Consider the following 14,443-nt stretch of genomic DNA (forward strand, 5'->3'; position numbering starts at 1 on the left):
GACCCACATGAAAGCATCACATTCCATCTTAAACAGCACAAATTGTATTTTCTCAGACATCCTCATTTAGGATCATCCAGGCCAAACCTCAAACATCCTCCCACATTTTAGAAACCTACAGAGAGAAAACTCCATCCACTTCCACTGTACTGATGATGAGGAGGAAACAAGGAAGGACCACAAGTGCAGCTGTCACTGAAGAGGTGGTGCTTTTTGGAACAAATGTTAATACATAAGACATAATTACATATGACAATGCTAACTGTGGTGTTTTGATGTATCCAAAGCCTTGTTCCTAAAAAGCTACAGCAACAAGATTGTTGGAGTGAATAAGAAAAGTAGCTAGAAGTAAAAGTAAATTGTATACTTTAGTGGCTCAAACTAATGACAGAAAGTGTCATATTAACTGTATTTGAAATTACTGGACAAGATGCTTAGAAAAGATATTGGGTTGTCCCTTTGGTTGTGTAAGCCAAATATGATCTACAGTATTTATAGTAATGCCAAAACAACTTCTTTTATGGCATTTTTTTGTTAGTTTTTATTTATTTATGAATACAAGGAAGCCTGCACAGGAAGGTAATAATGGCTTATCTGTCAAGCATGGATGGATGGATGAACGGTACATTGTTTGAATACTTGACATCCCTCTCCCTCTCTGAGTGCGCAGGCAGGACTGATGGCTCTCCACGCTAATTTCTTCTTTCTGCGTAAGCCCTTATGCAACGCTGTGACGCAGCTACTGCCCACCCGGGCATCCCACCACCCACACAGCTTCTGATTCACACCCTCATTCTTCCCTGCAACCTCTCCACCTCTCAGTCAGCCTGCCTCCCACCACATGGTCAGCCTCTCCACTTAAAAACCTTCACTGGAGGAATGTGTGTCTTGTATGTTTTTGTGCATATCAGGGCCTGTGTTTAATGGACTGTGTCTGTGAGCTGTCCATCTCTTTGCCTCTCATCGGGAGATTAAAATCAGGCCAAAAATCACACAGAGAGCGAGGAGAAATGTATTTAAAAATACCCAAACAACCAGCCTCAGGGAGGGGGGGCGCCCACTTACAAACTGTACCTCCAACTGCAAGAAAACTAAACGAAGACAAGAAGGATGGGGACAGTTAAAGCAATGTTTTAAAACTGGTAAAACTGTAATATGAATAGGAGTAATAGGACCTTGTTGGGTGATAGTAAACAAACGGCCAAGGTGTATAAAAACGTAGAGATTGAAACAGAAGAGTGAAAGAGAGGCAAGGGGGATATATGTTAAAGATTTAAACATAAAAGGATAATTACAGTTTAGTTGGGTGTTATTTTCATAAGAAACATGAGCAGTCAGCTGATCAGACAGGTTGTAAACAAGCCAACAGTTTAGCCAGATTAAAACGTAAAAACCAAAGTAAAATGTCGGTAACATTCTCACATTGCAAAGGAAAACTGTGAGCAGGAGTTTTGCGGTAGAAGTCATCACTGGCTATGTAGTCTATTTACCTTTTTTCTAACCAAGTGCATCCTCATTCAAGTGCACTATTTCTATGACGTTCAGTTCAGTAGTACGTTCAGGATGTTGCTGGTTCAAGCTGCTACGTTTAGTTTTATACAAAACTAGGCCTACAAAAGCACCGCTTATAAGGTTAATAGCTCAGATTAGATAAAGACTAAGATTCTGTGTTAGAGATTAGTTCATACATGTACTGGACATCTCTACAGCAAGAACAGTGAGTCAAAGTTGAAACAAGAATTTGGTTTGTAAACTGTGATGGATTTTTACAGACATCTTGGTATGTATTTTACAGTTTGCTTTTGTTTTCCCTTCCAAATAAGTTTGGCTAAACTCGGGGTTTGATTAAAAACCTGTGTGATCGTGTGTTACGCCATCGGACTTCTTTTTAGCTATGTCACATCAACTTGTACAATTTTATCATAACTGCTAGAAATTATGGCCAAAACTACAATAACAAATCCCAAGTTGTAATAAACTGGACTTGCTGCACATGGACAGGATAAAGGAATTTTTTTTTGACACACAACTCCATCTCAAACTGTGGACTGGTTTGTCTGTTCTCTGTGCGGTGTTTTCTCATGTTCCTGACCACAGTCTGTGAAAATGACTGTGGGCTACACCACAGTCAGAAGGTGTGAGATGGATTACAGCAGGATAACGGGCAGTTGACACAGCTGAGGAGTTGGTGAGTGGGAAAATGAGTGGTTGTGGGAGAAAAAGAGTGTGAGAGCAAACTAGGAGTCAGAGAGGCTCCAGGCCTGTACATCAGCACATATGGGCCTCACTGCAGCAGCTGTGAATGTCATGATCACACTAACTCCCCCAGCCAATCACAGCTGCTCATGGGACAGGGCATGTTGTTTTTCATGCTCTTTTTAACTCACTTAATCACCCACAAGTGACAACAGATGACGCAGCCCACTACGTGTACATGCTCTGTAAAATATTCTCCTGACACAACTTACTTTCGGGATCAAAGCCAAACATAACTTTAATAATAATAATTGTGCCCCCGTCCTCTGATTAACTCCGAATTCTGAGCCCATGTAATCCGACCAGTTACACGGTACTTCACTTTCCATCAAAGAAATATTTTATCATTCTGAAGGCTGTACTTTGAGCTAAATGGTGACGTCAGCATGTTCACAATGACAATGCTTATTTGAATCATTTACAAATCATTTTTGAAAGATATGTTTGCTGAGTATTTGTTTATTGTTGGTTTTTTTACTTGTACTGAAATGTACAGCACATACTCTTATTTATCTTTTATTTTTATTATTAACATGTTCGAAATAAACTTAAAAAATCAAACAATGTCAACATGCTGATGTAGCAGGTCTACCGCGTTTAACATCTCAGTTTAGCGTGTTAGGCGTTAGCAGTAAACACAGAGTACAGCTGATGGGCATATCATTAGTTTTGCAAGTATTTGGTCATAAAGTATTTGACAAAGCACAATTTTGACCTGATGATGGCACTAGAGGAAATGTTAAAGGCAGGGTTGGTAACTATTTCCAATATACATTTTTTTTTTTTATATATTGTTTGAAATGGTCTTTACACCCCGACAGCAATAAATAAGTTATGGGCTCTGAAAAAGGTCATCTGTAGCTGCTGTAATCCTGTCAAAACACCCACCAATTACTGCTTCGCCGTCCGCTTAGAACCAATGAAATGCCTCCATGCCCCGCTGAGCGTACTCTACCCCTCCATGTACGAGCCTGAGCTCAATGTGCATCGTTGCCGCATTGCTAACAGTTGTTGAGATTGTTCACTCTCGACCAGAAAGGTGACCAAGCGGCCAGCAAAGCAATCCTAGAGCCATGGACTGCGTTTAGCGCTAGTAACTGCTAGTAAAGTTTCTACCAGAACTGATGCAGTATAAATAATTGAATGACTTCACAGTCCACTTTCAAGTTATCCTGGATAACAAGTGTTTCCCCCTTTCCAAGGACACTCCCCCGTCACTAAGTGATGTCGATGACTGTGACTTTGCTGTGAAGGCAGCAAAGTCCAGCCGCTCTGGCATCTTATCTGGGCTGTTTGTGAAACTGTAAATCTAATCAGTACTGCAGCGGTTTCTTGGGACCCATTTGCAAAGTGGCTGCAGGAAAAGATGTAGCGACGTGGGTCAATCCTGAGGAAGAAAAGGGGCACACGTTTGAATGTGGGTATAGTAGTGGAGCAGGGGGGGTTATTTTATTATTTTACAGTCATCAGTATTCACGGGATGACCACTGTAATGTTTGTAGAATAAAAAACAGCATGGATTGCATAATTTCCATTTTGCGTCATGTTCCGATATAAAACAACCCTGAATTTTCTAAAGTGAGAAATCTGTGGATTTTAAGAGCCAAATTCGGCCAAAACAAGTGGATGAGACTGTCCCGTGGTGCACCAAGTAATTGATGAACAGAAATCATTTAATAAGATGAAATCAATTTAGAATCAGAATGCATAACAAGCAAAAAATGTATTAATCTGTAACCAAGCTGAAAAAGATGTTGGGTCTGGGAACTCACCGTTGACAGGGTTCAATCCGAGGGGCGGGATAAACGGTTGTCTTTCAAATTCCCTCTGCACACAATAGGATAGCACTACAACCAGGCAGAGCAACGAGGAAGGTAGCGGAGCTAGTTGATAGATAAAACATTTGCCGTATCCGGTCGGCAAAACTCCGAACACATCTTCCTTTTTTAAGAATGATTTCTGTGCCGTTCTTTGTTCTTTTCTCAAAGAAAAGCTGAACTCCAAGTCTTCCAGAAGACCGCTGTTCCTAGCAGCAGCAGCCATAAGCCCCGCCCACCGACTCTATACACGATGTGATTGGCCTGACCAGAGTTTGGTTTTTCCAGCTCGCAAGTCAACGGAGATTGCCTAGACCCCCCTGGCTGCAAACTAAATTTGCTGCTGCTAGGGTGCGTCTAGATTTCTAGGGTGCGTCTAGATTTCTAGGCTAATAATATACAGTAGAATTTAAAACTCATTGGTTGGAGCCCTAAAGTTGTTCTCTTACATCACAGTTCAGTTCAGCGTCATTCTATTTTTTACACCGGTGCTTTTCTAACTGTGACATGTTAAAAAGGCCTATAAGCACAAAAGCAAAATTTGTTTCTTTGTTTTTAAGATTTTTTGGGGGGGCTTTTATGGACTTGCATGACTTATGTAAAAAGAATAAAAGGTTGGTTAAAGTTTTGGAAGAAGCACAAGACTTTGGACTTGTATTAAGGCATTAAAAGTTTTAAAATATGGATGGTGGTTGTTTTGGTGCCATGGTCAATTTGCACTGAAATGAAGCCATTAGTCAAAGGTCCAGGAAAGGCGGTGACAAAATATGGCAATTTGGGAGGTAAAAGATGTCGACAGATTAATGGCCGCTGTGCTCTGTACCTGAAAATTGGGTCGAAGCAAAAATCCCATAAGGTCTGACCAAAGATAATTAAGTTGGAGGCCTGTGTGTGTGTGTGTGTGTGTGTGTGTGTGTGTGTGTGTGTGTGTGTGTGTGTGTGTGTGTGTCTCATCTGTTGCTTAATCCTCTAAATACTTTCTATCTGCTGTATTCTTCAAATATTCATCATTATAGATGTCACCTGTTCGGGTCAGGACAGACACTCATTAGACAGAAAGGGAAGGAAAAATGAAGGGGTCTTGACCCGTTCCCAGGCTCAGGGATCAGGCGTCTTTGAAACCTCAGCTCCTGCCTCACAGATGCCCTCAGACAGCTGAGCACAAAACTGAGACTAAGACCAAACCAATCCAGGATATAAAAGGTTATTACAGCTAAGTGACACAAGTTTCAGAAGTCATATCTGAGTGAAATAAATGCATCAAATACCCCATCTCCCAGCTCTAGTTTGTTTATTTATATCGCCTTTTCTTAATGTGGTTAACATGTGTGCTTTAAAAGAGGAAAGGACAGGAAGAGGTGATGAAACAAAATGGATGAAGTATACATGTATGGTTAACATTTATCATTTGAAGTTGGCAGGTAAAATCATATTTAAAAAAATATTTACTTATTTGTGTTGACAAGGTAAGAAGAACATTAATTGTTATCCCAGGCGGACCAAGGTCAAAGAGTGTTTACAAAAACTGATTTGAGTGGCCGACAACTTAATCAGATCTGATCCGAATCACCCTGTCTGCTATGTATTCAACACATGGTTCAAAGAAACATTAGAAACAAGATGAAAATCTATTTACTCCAAAAGAAGAGGAAGGAAGGAGTGACGGTTGAGGGCAAGCGCTCACTTTGTTTTGTCAACATGCTGCGTGTGTTGTGGGTTCAGTTTTATACAGAGGGTTGTGACACTACAGCAGATCCTTAACAAACAGCAGTCGGCCAACTACACCATGAAATCCCCTAAACGGAAACAAATTGACACAGCAAGACTTCCTTCAGCAGAAAATTTGGAGCTGCATGGGAAAATTGTCGCTGTCGGGTAAAAACCTTGTATGTCCAAAACCGTTGCTTTTCAGGGAATGAAAAAAAAGAAAAGCAAATTTGAAAACATTATATCTAGCCATTTACTTTCAACAAAGTCAGATGAAATTGTCTCATCACTGTTTAAATATTATAAACCCATGGTCTTTCACCTGGGAGAGCGGGAATCGCGTCCCGCGCGTGGCAGGAGTTTCAGCCGGAAGAGAGGCAGTTTCACCCGGGGGAGCCAAAGGACTTTCACGCGGGAGAGCGGGGATCACGTCCCGCGTCTGGCCTTTCCTCGCTTTCTTTTTTTCTACCACCATCAATTCATCGTCATTTGCCTTGAAATGGAGACGTTTTTCCCATCATTTCTACCAAAAGCTCTGCTTCTCAGTTGCACTGAGTGTTTCTTTCAGTAGTATGAAACAGAGGTTGGCTGAAGTGGCTGGATGCATGGATGGATGGGTAAAACACAGGACTTACACCCAGGAGAGGGAGGGGTGGGTGGAGAGAGAGAGAGAGAGAGAGAGAGAGAGAGAGAGAGAGAGAGAGAGAGAGAGAGAGAGAGAGAGAGAGAGAGAGAAATAGAGATTTATGAAAAAAACTAAATCAAACTGACGAAATATGGAGATAGGTTTTTTTGCCCGACAGCGATGATACACAAGTTTAAAACACAACGCATTCCTTCTTTGTCATGCACAGACTAAACAGACACCATCACGGCTCATTGTTTGAAAAGCCACACTGTCATTATTTTTGGACCGTTTTAAACACTGTGGTGTGGGAAACTGCAACAGCACTAATTACAGCAGGCAAACAGCGACAGTAGAGTAAATTCAACACAATGGGACACTACATAAACAAAGAAACCTACAAAATACTAAATCAGCATTTTATTTGACATGATGGGCCCTCGGGACAGCTTAAAACAACAGTCTTCATATCGCTTGACAGCAAAACACCTCCCACTGTTTCCATTGTTGTCTTGTCTTCTAAAGTTTCTCTCTTTCTATTTGTTCTTCAAGGAGATGGTTTGTGTCGCCGTAAAACAAGGACTTGACCTCCAGTTTAAACAGCTCAAGGGGAAACCTTGAGAGCAGCAGCACGACAGAGAGACCATCACTTACAGAAAACACATCATGATCTATTATGAAACAGGGGCTTTTGGACTAATAAATATGCATACCTCATCCCTTTTCCCCTAACTTCACAAAGTCAAACTGAAAACAAACAAGGTGTGTTCTGTGTTCCAACAAATAATTAAAAATTAAACTGTAAACATGAGGACATACACCCACATGAACAAACTGTCAGCTATACTTAACCCCTTAAAGTAAATATCACATGAAAAGGTGAGACGTTGCTACCTCAGACAATCTTTTGATGTTAATGGCTGTAATCCTTGAGGCCAGAGGACTGTACATTTGCTCCCTTGATATAGAAGCCACATATTTTCTACGGCGGGGCATCAAAATAACAACGCAGACTGCAGGTTATAGTGCTGATGAAGGAACATAAAAGGGAATATACAGTATTCAAAGAGGAAGTGAGCAAGAAGCTGGTGACCAAAGATGGAGGAGCTCTTGATGCAATCTACATAAAAAAAATTAAAAAAAATAGTTTTGGTAATCATTTTTATCGGCTATGATAACATTATACTTTACAATGTATCATTTAGTGTAGAGAATCTAAAGTTGTCATTGAATGCATGGTCAAATTCTTTCTTTGCACTATTGTTTTAAGTTATCTACTTACCACTGATGCATTAAGCAGTTTGGTATATTTTGTCAAATGAATAAGAGTTAAAAAATGTTCCTCTTCCCTTCACTTTGGTATTGAAAAAGTACAGTATAATTTTGGTTTCAGCACCAAAACTCAGGTAATGCATTAACATGTTTCTTAAAAGGTTTCAAATTATATCCAGTCCTACTTAAGATTTGTTAAAAACTTGATTTTGTTACTGTACTGAGTGCAATAAAAATTAGAATTAAAATTGCCTCTTCCCTAAACAAACTAAATGAATAAATTCAACAAGAGATCCAAAAGGATGCAGATCCATTGATAAATAAATACTGGATTCAGATTAGATAAAATGCTGTAGAACCCCATTCCTAAACATGCAGAGTCATAATTCCTGTCATGTAGAAGACTAGAACTCCACACGGATGCCAACCCCCCCAATATGTTGACAAAGCACTTCCTCTGAAAATGTGAGGGAAGCTTGCAATGTGCTTATGAAATCCCTTGAGACATTATCAATGCAAATAGACTATGGCCTCCCACTGTCAAGGCACACAGTCCGCCCTTTTTCAAGCTTGCTGAGGTAAGCACTTGACCTCTGTGTGTGTTTATGCTGAAGAAAATGTGCATATAACATCAAGTAGAGCTGGGGAATGAAGGCTGGAGCAAGGAGAGTTGCTCTGCTGTTTAGTTTGTTTGTTCTTCTTTGTCGTGTTAGCATCTCGTTTTCAAGTATTTGGCCTTTGTTTACAAATGAGGCAGCTGAACACAATAAATAGACATGGTGCTTTTTTTTAGCCTCATTACTTAAATAAGCCCACTTGGTGATTTTTGGAGCGTATTTAAACAAATACTACAGAGCTGCTGTGCATATATGCACCATAAATCCATCTTAGGAGAAATCCAATTTATCAGCAACAGGCAAACTTTTGTGTGCAAAACACTGAATTACGTTCTTGTTTCTCCTACACAAACTGGAGTTCTGGTGCCACAGTGCACCTGGCAATGCAATAATACTGTGAAAAGTGCCTCTGTGTCGAGCCAAAAGTGGCTATAGAAAGAGTCAAGAGAGGGAATGCAATTCATGTTAAGAATTCACACATTATTCTATGCTTATGCAGAACCTGGGGGATGTAGCCTGGACAGCCCTCAAAAAGACAAGGGAAAGGGATCTGAGTATTACACTGGATGATGAGGAGTGGGACAGAATCTGTAGGAATATTAGAACTGCCACGCGATGCGAGGGTGCGCCTCATTCAGTTTAAGATTATGCATCGGACTCCCTCCAGATTGTTTAGAAGTGGTCTGAAAGACATACCAAATTGTTGGAAATGTAAGACAGAGGAAGGCCAATTACTTCATGTCCTATGGTCCTGTGATAAGGTCCAGGAATTTTGGACCGGGATACATGATAAACTATGTCCGACTGCAGGGACCCAGGTTCCATTCAGCCCAAGATTATTTGTTCTGGGAGATAGGTCAATCATAAACGGGATGGATAGACACATAAGAAGCTGGGTCCTAAATGGTGCTACAACTTTAAAGATTTTCTTCGTGATTTCTATTTCTCACTGAACGACACTGAACAAACTGCCCTAGACCAGGAAAGCAATGCGTCTTAAATCAGGGAGAACAGTTAAAACACAAAACATGAAAATAACCAACTTCTTAAGACAGCAATAATGTTCCAGTGACTTCTGGTTCAAGTCCCCATACGGACCAAAGTATGGTGGTGGACTGGTAGCTGGAGAGGTGCCAGTTCACCTCCTGGGCACTGCCAAGGTACTCTTGAGCAAGGCACCGAACCCCCAACTGCTCGGGGCGCCTTTCCATGGGCAGCCCCCTCACTCTGAAATCTCTCCCATTAGTGCGTATAGGTACTGAGCATGTGTGTGTAATTCAGGCTTGTGTGTAATGTGTATAATAATAATAATAATAATAATAATAACAACAGAGTGAAAACATTGTAATTTCCCTTGCGGGATTAATAAAGTATAAACTATTATTATCATTATTATTTATTAATTGGGACAACATGAGCACAGAACAGTAGGATATGGAAGCCTATATTTCTTTAAATTAATGTGTTTTGGGGAGATGGATGCAGGGTCCACGATAAGGAAATTGTTGAGATATGATCTGAAATGGAGCTCGAGTCTGAGCAGGAAATGAGTGTGTATACTGTAGGAGGCACTTTGTTATGTCTCTACCCATTGAACCTGCCATGCCTGATGCACAAGTTGATAAAAACGGGAACTAGAGAGGACCACAAAGACTTCAGGAGGGACCTCCAGGCGACATTTTACATTGTAAAAGAATTTGTTTGGGATACTTGAGCAAAAAAAACTACATTTAATATTCTCCATGACTTACAGATAGTGTTGGGGGGGTTAAGCTAAAAAGGGAACAACAGACACGCTCACTAATTAATTGTACCTTCACACACCTGCGCAGAGTTTTAACGTTACTTTCAGGTGTCCATCAACTTACAAAGACAACAGGACACATGCAGTTTTACAGCTACAACCCTGTACTTTACTCTTTACATTAGTATTAATACATCATAAAAATCCAATAAAAGCATGGTTAACTTACCGTGCACGGTGGAGAGTGGACAGTCCGGGAGAGCTGCTCTATAAAGTCTGCTGAGAAAAATGTGGATGCGACGTGTTCTTTGTCCTTTTTGAATCGTTTTGTCCACAAACTCGTGACTTTACTATGGTGTCTGTTGATTACACTGAATGTTAAATGTATTTCTTTCTTTCTCTGTTGCTTCTTTTGCTGCCTGGAAAGTACGTTTGTTGTTGTGCAGGGAGCTGGACAGGCGGTGCTCGTGTTTAGAGAACGAAGGCTAAAGCTAGCAAGAAAAATAACGGCTACGTCCGGTAATGGATTTCAAAATAAGATAGCCTACTTTTTTTGCCCCCCTAAAGTATGAATCAGAATTGAAGAATGGACTTTATTATTCAACACTTCTAACTGTAGGCCTACAGTACAATTTAGTGAAATCCAATCACCCATCCTAAGCAGTGCACGCCACGTCAATCTTGTTGTTGAGGGCCGACACTCTGAGCCACCACAACTCAGCTTTATTGGCCAAGTATGTACACACACAAGGAATTTGAAACTGGTTTTTCGTTCCCCTCCATGTTACACACAGTTCCAATAGAAGTGGAAATGGAAATAGACATAGGCCTACAACTAAGAAAAAAAACAAGGATAAGAAAGCTAAACAAAGATGGGTAAAAAATAAACAATGATTATACAAATACATACAAATGATTTAGCCTATTCTTTAAACATGAATGGGGTAGACAACATGTTAGAAAATCAACCCCTCTCTGAATCAGTTAACACTTAGCCAGCAAGTGTCAATTACAGAGGCTATATGTTTAACATATTTCCCCAGTTATGCTTTGGCTATACCTGTCTATAGAAATGAATTCAAAATACTGCAATTTGTGGCATAGGAAATTACGCTATGCAAAATCGCATGCTTTTATTTTGAGCATCAACTCGCTAGCTTCCGGTTTTGTCCTATGTGTGAGGTACTTGACTTCTCTCTCTCTCTCTCTCTCTCTCTCTCTCTCTCTCTCTCTCTCTCTCTCTCTCTCTCTCTCTCTCTCTCTCTCACAATCTGCCTCACACAAACTGTCTTTAAGCCAAAGAACAGTAGGTTAAATAATAAATTAAACACTTTTCAAACACCCAAACTATTCATTTCATACAGTATTTCATATGAACATACCATCAGCATTAAAAACACCACAAATGTATGCTATTAGGACCATTTTAAACATGTATGTCTTTAAAAAATAATCAGATTGAACCAGTGTGTTTTGGTTGTAAAGGGATTACGGAACAGAGGCCTACAGAACAATGGTTTGTAATGAACATAAAGTCCCCTAGATTCCCGGCCTGTTCCAGCACAACCGGTTCTCTGCTCTGTATTCTAAATATGTAGAACGAGGTCATACCTGACTAACCTCAACCCTCTCAGGCAAGCCTTTCTGCTCCAGAGGAGTAAAACAAGGCTATACATAGTCCCACTGAGAGATTTTACTCTGTAGTTTTCAATGTCACCATGTATTTTTTTTTCCACTGAGGCAAGAAAATGAGATAAGAAGCACACTAATAATAATTAAAAATCCCTGTTTGCTTGGCATTTTTAGAGTTGAACTCTGACTAGAGATGGTCCGATACCGATTCCAGTATCGGTATCGGTTCCGATACTGCCTAAAACGCTGCTATCGGTATCGGGAAGTACTGGAGTTTATGCACCGATCCAATACCACGTAATAAAGCCCTAAAGAAAATCTACGTTAAAGAAGTTAATTTATGTTCTTTTTCCATTATAACTGACTGGCTAACTGGAGAATAAAAGAAAGTTCTGTGGCATTCATTGTTTGTATTTGTTCATGTTTAACCTGAGCCAGACAGACAACAAAGATAGAAATAATATCACATCCATGCAGGTAGTACACAATTGTTAAAACATAATAAAATATATGACACACTGGTATCGGATCGGTACTTGGTATCGGCCGATACGCAAGTTCAGGTATCGGAAACGGTATCGGGAAGCAAAAAATGGTATAGGCCCATCTCTAACTCTGACTGACTGGTCCAACATACCATAAATGCACATACATGCTACTGTATAGGCTAATTAATGCGAAATCATGCTCACAATGACAATGCTGATGTGTATCAAGTACAAAGCATAATATTTACAATGTTCCCCATCTGAGGCAGTAAATAAACTTTCTGCATGTAAAGCAGCACCTAACATAATTAGCATACTTCTGTCTAAACACACTTGTGGGCTTATTAACTTTGTGTGTATGTAGCACATTTCTTAAGTTTTCCTTCATTTTCAAAGAGCTGAACTCCATTTGCGAGGAAATTGGATTTACTGAACAGGGCGGCTTTGTGAAGCTGGTGGAGCTCCAGCAATCAGGCCTGATGGGAATGGAGGAAAATTGTCCCACACTTATCTGGCCACTAGAGAATTTGAGAAGAGTTGTTACAGTAATTGATAATTGTGTGTGGGTTGAATGTAGCGTGTCTGTTGATAATGACTCCCAAATTCAAACCTCTGACTCTGCTCTTCGCTACTCGAGCATGGGGGACATTGTGTGTTCTCGCTGCTGTCTGCTCCCGGCCGGGGCGTGCATGCCCCAAGATGCCTATCATTGCCCAAAGCAGCCAGCATATCTGCAATTATGTTGTGTTGGCTGATAATGACCTCCCCCCTGCGTCAACTGTGAGCTCATTTTATTCATAAACATGCCGGGTGGAGATAATTGGTGAAAAGTAATTGGACAATGACGCTGCAACTCATTTCACTCAGAAATGGCCCCTAGATCTCTGCTATTTGAGAGTCCATTTCCTGAATGTGAAACTGCAGTACTCTCCATTATGATGCATTAGGCAAGTGCAGAGGAAGCAAGGGAAATACATTTTTAAGGTTTTCCCAGGTGCACTATAATGCAATTAGTGTACTTGATATTCCCATTCCTGCACTTTGTATTTGATTTACATTATGAACAGTTTTTTTTTTCTGTGGAATACACACCAAGCTCTCTTTGCTTGTGTGTCTTTATGCATGTTTCTTTCCGTGAGTTATTCAACAGTGCACTTCTTTCAGCATTTTTATGTGTTTGCGGTTAGAAAAACAACACAACTGATGACAATCTTGCAAAGAAACAATTAGGCACTCATACCCAAAATCCGCAGCAGTAAGCTCAATAGAGTGTAACTGAAAGTAACGCTCAGCCAAAGCAAATTGCATGAATGACACGTAGGGGAGGGGACAAGGGGAATGAACCCAAACACACTGCCTGTTTTACCTTGATCTGCTGATCGCACACTGTTGAGAGCCCAGGAGAGAAACAAACAAAACCATGTATCATGTCCTCTCTGACCTGCCTCCAAGCCCAGTGACTCAGTAGTAAATGAAAAGGTTGTTACAATATGAACACCAGTCCATTATTACCACAAGCTGAGGAAAAAGTATTTACTTAATCAGAAACAGGCATTTTCAGTGATACAACGGAGAACAATGCATGCCTTGTATTCATATGACTATTTGAAAGGATAACATCACAATTTGTGTCCTATTATTATAGTCTTGGCCATCACTCCTATCAGTTACAATAATATTGTACTCAAGCAAGTTAACTTTTACTGAGATCTGCAAACACAACAACATCGATACAACAGGGCAAGAATCACAAGCAGTCAGACAAAAAGAGAGGTTGTAAAATAGCCGACAATTTATAATCTAAACCTCTTTATTTAATGTGAAACTAAAAGCGAGCACATCCAAACTGTAATAATCCCTTGTTGCACAGGAAACTTGTGTGTGTGTGCTCAACTATGGTTAATATGGTAGGTTGAAGTTAAATCAAGAAGTTGGTCTGTAAACTGTGATGGATGTTTACAACTGACAGTTCACTGTTCACCTTCACGATTAGCTCAAACTAAACTATGTTCTGGCTGTAAAGTTTTGTTCCCATCCACACCTGATGCTGCTGTGACGTTGCAGAGGTTTGAAAGGAGCTTCTTATCTGACATAATGATGGGTTATTTTATTTGTATATTTTAAGAACAGAGTGGATTATCTATCTGAAATGATCATGGGTGTTGTCTAATGTGTAATTTCAATGCCTCAATAAAGCTAATAGACCTTTTTGAACCTTTGAAATCCAGCATAAAACATACAATGGTGTGGCGATGTGTTGTGGTTTGAAAATGTAAAGGCTCATT

General features: G+C 40.2%; 1 protein-coding gene across 1 annotated transcript in view; it reads right to left on the minus strand.

Moving 5' to 3' along the window:
• The window catches only part of LOC114547963 (leucine zipper putative tumor suppressor 2 homolog), a 31,658-nt gene extending 21,118 nt beyond the window's left edge, over positions 1-10,540 (minus strand). The window contains exon 1 of the mRNA XM_028567530.1: positions 10,268-10,540. The gene's annotated coding sequence lies outside the window, so the exon portion shown is untranslated. The remainder of the gene's footprint in view (positions 1-10,267) is intronic.
• Between the last annotated feature and the right edge of the window lie 3,903 nt (positions 10,541-14,443).

Source organism: Perca flavescens, chromosome 21, assembly GCF_004354835.1.
Source record: "Perca flavescens isolate YP-PL-M2 chromosome 21, PFLA_1.0, whole genome shotgun sequence".
Lineage (NCBI taxonomy): Eukaryota > Metazoa > Chordata > Actinopteri > Perciformes > Percidae > Perca > Perca flavescens.